The sequence below is a fragment of the Lethenteron reissneri genome, chromosome 13, assembly GCF_015708825.2.
Source record: "Lethenteron reissneri isolate LAM-NWPU_2019-01 chromosome 13, ASM1570882v1, whole genome shotgun sequence".
NCBI lineage: Eukaryota > Metazoa > Chordata > Hyperoartia > Petromyzontiformes > Petromyzontidae > Lethenteron > Lethenteron reissneri.
Window position 1 is genome coordinate 7,608,479 of NC_083791.1, and position 5,531 is coordinate 7,614,009.

A 5,531-nucleotide genomic window follows, 5' to 3' on the forward strand; every position below is an offset into this window, starting at 1 on the left:
CTTGGCTGGGATAAGGGTGGCGGTGGTGTAGTGTTATTTTTGCTAACACTATAAAATCGGTTGATCCGAGTTCAATTCCGGGCCACGGATAACATAAGTGATGAGTGACCTGTGAAGGAGTCCTGGGTAGCCCCCCCCTCCCCGACTGCCACCCCTTCAACAAGCCGCACTGACCAGCATGGTGAAGTATGGGCCAACAACTCTGATAACTGACATGTTGTGGAAATATCTTCTACCAGTTGATTGGGAAAAGCTAATTGCAGTAATATAACTATGCTAAAATGTTTTAAAGGCACCTTGCCTGAGCATATGCATAGACTAACGAGGCAAAATGTTCGATGAGAAAGTTGTAAATAATGGCGTTTTGTATAAATGCCGAGAGTAAAGGAATTACGTGTGGTTAACCAGCGCGTGAATGGCTGACTCCAAATCTTGTTTTACTGAGACAATTTCTACGTATTCACATCCCAACATTCCAGTTTTAAAGCACATACATACATATAATTAATCGTTATTTTCACAGCTACCGCACAGAACGACCGTATATATTTAATGTGTCCATGCGAGATGTAATACTGTGCTATGTCCTTGATGAGAATGTGTGGAATTTCATGTTTAAATATTTTTTAAGGCATTGCAGAGATTCCACATCGTTTTTGACTCGCTCAGTATCTCAAATTAGTAATTTTTTTTGCCAGAATGCAGGTTGCGCAACGCAAGTACATTTTAAATATGAACATTTTATATCCGTGACAATTGTACAAAAATCAACAGTCGAGTTATTTTGTTTAACTTTGGCCCAGGTTTAGAGTGTCTGACGGGGTACCGCACGGGCAAATAGTTGTGATGGTATTTTGTTCAATAATGTGTACGCTAATTACACAATCCTGGATGGTGCCATCAGTTTAGGTCAAATTGGCAAATATATAGCATTAAATAAACACAACATTTTACCAACTTCTGAGAGAATTCCCATCCGCACTGAAGAGGAACAAATGATGTCTTTATTCACGAAAAGGACTATTTCATAAAATGCTCCTTGGTATTTTTAAAGATCTATTTCAATATTTTTTCTCGTCACGTTACCACATTAATAATATAGTTACATGTTATTATATACAGTACTGTAAAGATCTGTTACACCAATATGACATCACATTTTCAATCCATTATGTATATACTTGTTTTGTAGTATACCCTTCTGTGTTGTCAAACCACAGTATTAAATTATATAACTGATGCCTTTTAAGTGTTCGTTATCTAGTTTCTTGGACTTTGGAGGGATAGACGTCATTCGATTATTTTACATTTGCAACACTCCCGACTTTAAAACCTTTAGTCGCTGTATAAAAGAGATGTTTTAAAGTTTTTGCCTCAGGCATTTACCAGGTGTGACTTGTCATTTGTGTAGGCCTTTCACCTCAAATGGATTCCGTACATTTTACAGAAACCGTTTAGCACACTGCATATAATGGGAAATTCTCATTATATTACTGCTTTTTGCGAGAACAAATTTTTTAAAATGTTTTTATACATTCAGCTTTATGGTGTGTATATATATATATATATAGAGTGCGTGCATACCAGTTGAGTGCATTGTTTGTAACAGCATCGTCCAAGTGTATGTTCAAAGCGTTTCCTCTAAACAAGACAGTATTAGTCAAATTCTCCGATTTCTCGTTAAATGTTCATTACATTGGATGGAAACATCATTATTCATAATAAATCTAGAATTTGTAGGACGCGAGACCTTAAAAATATCCAGTTGGCATCTCCAAATTGTTGAAACGGAATACGTTATACACTTCTAATTATGTGCGCTATAAACGTCTCATTAATTCAACATCAAGGAAATAATAATATACTATCAACTCACACCACAGTCTTAAATACGATAACACAGTCTAAATCGCAATGTGAGGTGAGGCCCGTTTAACGAGGAAAATATGTATTTTCTGTTCTACATTTCAGACGTTACAACATGTATATTAGCGATGCAGGGAGGTGACTTAGTAATAGCAATCATTTAGTAATAATCAATAATAATGCACTTAATTGCTCCTTAAAACAAATTTTTCGAATTTAACGTTACGTATTGCGCTAGCATAAACAATGGGCTTTTTTATACTGGGAATGTTTTCATTCAAGTTCGCCGCCTGTGTAAGTGTCCAGCATGAATCGCTTAGGAAGCACAGCGGAGTACAACAATAAATGCTATCGATGCTTTGTTTTGATTACATTTGGCAAATTATAAATACACAGATTAAAATAAACTTTTAAAAAGTAGTTCAGCGATGTTGGCGAGTAACTTTTACGTACATATTTCTTTGCAATAGAGACGTTTTTAAAAAAAAACTTACTTTTCTGGTTTATTTGCGATGTCGTATTTCCTAAAACGTACGTATTTCTGATTTTGCCCTGATGTCGATATTAAACTATTGTTTAAAAGATCCCACATTTCCATTCGAATACAGCTGCCGAAGTCTGCAAGCACAGTAAAACAATATTCGGCATATCTCTGAACGATGCGTTCTCCGTATTTGTTCGGTTCTTCGTTCTTAGTTTTTTCGATCTCGCAATTTCCGCGTTACCGTTCTTATATCCAATTTCACCAGCACCGCTAAGTCTCTTTTTCTTTTTAGCTTTTAGATTCAGCCGTCGCACACGCGGCGGCCGTTCCTCGCTCGCTCTACCTCGTCCCCGTGTTTTAATTATCATGGGTAACAGACAGAGAGAGACAGTCAAAGGTTCTACTCAGCCGGCAGGACGGTGTGGGGCGGTGGGGGGCGGGAGGGGGGGTAGTGGAAGGCCCGGTCCGCGTCGTGCAGGACCCGGCGGGGACGCTGGCGGCTGGGGGGGGGGGTACGCTGGTGGCTTGCCGCTGCGGCGTGGCTCGGTGTGGTGATGCTGCCTCGTCGCCGCCGCCGCCGCCGCTCCACGCCGCCTGCTCGCCCGCCCGGCACGCTCGCACAGAGGGGAGAGAAAGGCACACCACGCGCTCCCTTGCTCGCCCGCTCGCTCGCTGGAAATTCACTTCATTGTTGGGCTCGGAGAGAAGCGGGGTGCCGGACTGCGAGCACTGGAGGGGGGCAGCCTGTGTGCTCCCTCGGCTCACTTCTTCTCCTTCTCCTCCGCCACCGCCACCACCGCTGTATTTTCATCGGGCCTACTGTATACGACGACGCAAACTGTGGAAATTTTTTTTGTCAGCGAGCGGCGAAAACTTTCTTAATTCGAGGATGTTAGCGATTAAGGTAACGTAATTGCGGCTCTGGGGAGTGAGGTTGCCGATTTGGCTAATTAAGGAGTCCTTTAATGTTGTCGCGGAAGTAGAATTCTGCTTCGCAAACCTAATGATTTACAGTACGATGCATAATTTTCCTTCGCTTTTTTTGTCGCTAATGGCGCCTACGGTTTTTTTCTTTCTTGCGCTTTGTGATTAATTTGTTTCGCGACTTTCCGCCGTGCCGGTTAATTAATCAAATAAGTGCGAGCGCTTGTATGCATCCTCGCATACAAATGTTTGAAAAGTCACGATCTTAATGACTTTACGCGTTCAATTAGGTGGCTCTCTCCGGTGGCCACTTCCAGCGTGGCCGCGGCCTCTCATGTAAATGTGCGCCTTGTCTTAATTATTAATTATACGAAGATTAATGCCACTTGGGTGATTAGCCACCGCTTACATTTCTTTTGAATAATAAATGAGGCCGAATTTCATTTATTTTATTTTTTTCTTCAAGGATGGCGGGCCGATACGCCTGGTGGCTTTAGCCGTTGTGTCATCGTGTTAACTTTGCACCCGTTCACGGATTGGCTACCTTGCCAGAGTGCATTACAGCCCCCTGTAACAAATGACTGGTGTGGAAGGACAGCTCTAGTCTGTGGCTGAGGTGTTTGGCAGAGCTGGTATCTTGCTCCAGTCTCGCCAAGAGGTGGAAGACCAGAAACCTGCAGCTCTGCACAACGAAAAGACTTTTCTCCCCGCGGACATCCGACGACACGTTTCGCGACTTTTCGACTCAACGCGGGCGATTGAGTATCGGTCCACCTTCGCTAAAAACTTAAAACACTGGAGCTATTGTAATTATTTTTAACAAAAAAAACAAGAAAAAGAAATAAAATCTGCATGACGCTGTACCTGCGTTCTGCATTATATAGCAAACAGTGACTAGAATATTTACGCGTTCGCTAAAACACTGAAATCGCTCCGCTTAACGCCCGCGAACAACAAAAATCTTGACGTTAAAAATGCGTTTAGCGATCCGACATGCAGATCGCACTAATTAACAGACGCCCTGATTGTCGCGTAGCTTTTTGTTCCCAGCGAAACCCGACAAAAGGCCCCCCGCAGAAAAAAAATATACTGGGTTCCAACCTGGCTTGTCCTTTGTTTCGGACGGTGGGAAACGGACTTAACGCTGGGCAGCAAGCCAACGTCTCATCATGGGTAAGAACCGGCGCTTCTGCATGATTTAAGCTCTAGGCAAATGAGCCGCACTATGGCAACGGCGATATTAGCCACGAGTACTTTCCCCACTAACGCGAACGAACAAGTCAGCTCCGTCTGCTAGCGCGGCTCGTTACTGTGCGAATCTCATTAGCCAATGAAACATGCTTGTACTGCAAAGTATGTGTCTATGCGATACTTTGGTGTCTCTCCTGCGGTCCAATCAGTGGCTGTTTTAGTAAGAGCCGTTAATTGGTGGCTTGATGGTAATGAACTTGGCCTTGGCTCAGACAGGATTAAGGGGTGGGGTGGGCAGGGGGGGGCGGAGGGAAGGGGAGACCGAGACAGACGTCCCTTTGTCTGTGTCTGGGAGCGCCTGCTGCTCCATTGTCTGGCCCGTCTGTACTAACAGCCAGGCAGCGGCAGTTTTATCCAATGGCATCTCAAGTCTGTAGCTAAATCAGGCGATACAATACAATGCGTTTCATTCTAACAATTTTTTTTGCGGTTATAACAGTCCGCGAAGTGGCTCATTTTGTATTCAGCAACATTTGTCTTGCCTTTGTCGCGTCATTGTAAACTTTTTTGCACTTGTTTGGGGGGGTGGGCCTTTTTAAAAATTAGCGACTAAAGCTGACTGCACCGGCTTTGGTGTGCGCCACCGAGTCAAGCTCAAGTCTACGGACCCGTCTAATTATCTTGCATGGCGTGGCACGATGTGCAACGTCTTTTGTGTGTACAGCGGCAAAAACCCCGCAATGCGGCATTCAGCGCGGTGACAAATCCTCACCCCCCGGCACTCAGCCGCCAACCCCTAGCTCGGCGCAATGGCGCCCGCGCGTCTTTCGCCGGTCATCTTCTTCGCCCGCTGCAAACACGCGCCGGGATTTTCTGTTCATCGTTGTGCCGCTCCGCCATCGTTCGTAGTCCGCCCGGCTCATTTACTTTTAATGCTCTGCTTCCCCCCCCCCCCCGTCTAATTCTTTTTTCGCGAGGGTAATTTCGGCCCGGGTTTGCATTTTTGAAACGTGCCAAGGCGGATGTAAAAAAAATTTGGGCGCAATCAGGGTTACTAATTGTGTGT

The 5,531-nt window shown here is 44.3% G+C and overlaps 1 long non-coding RNA gene across 1 annotated transcript; it reads right to left on the reverse strand.

Annotated features, from left to right (window-relative positions):
- Positions 1-982: 982 nt before the first annotated feature.
- On the reverse strand, positions 983-5,318 carry LOC133342057 (uncharacterized). Its single transcript, XR_009755083.1, has 2 exons — positions 4,376-5,318; positions 983-2,964 (listed from the first exon to the last, which is right to left on the reverse strand). It is a non-coding gene; the product is annotated as an uncharacterized LOC133342057 (long non-coding RNA).
- Positions 5,319-5,531: the final 213 nt, after the last annotated feature.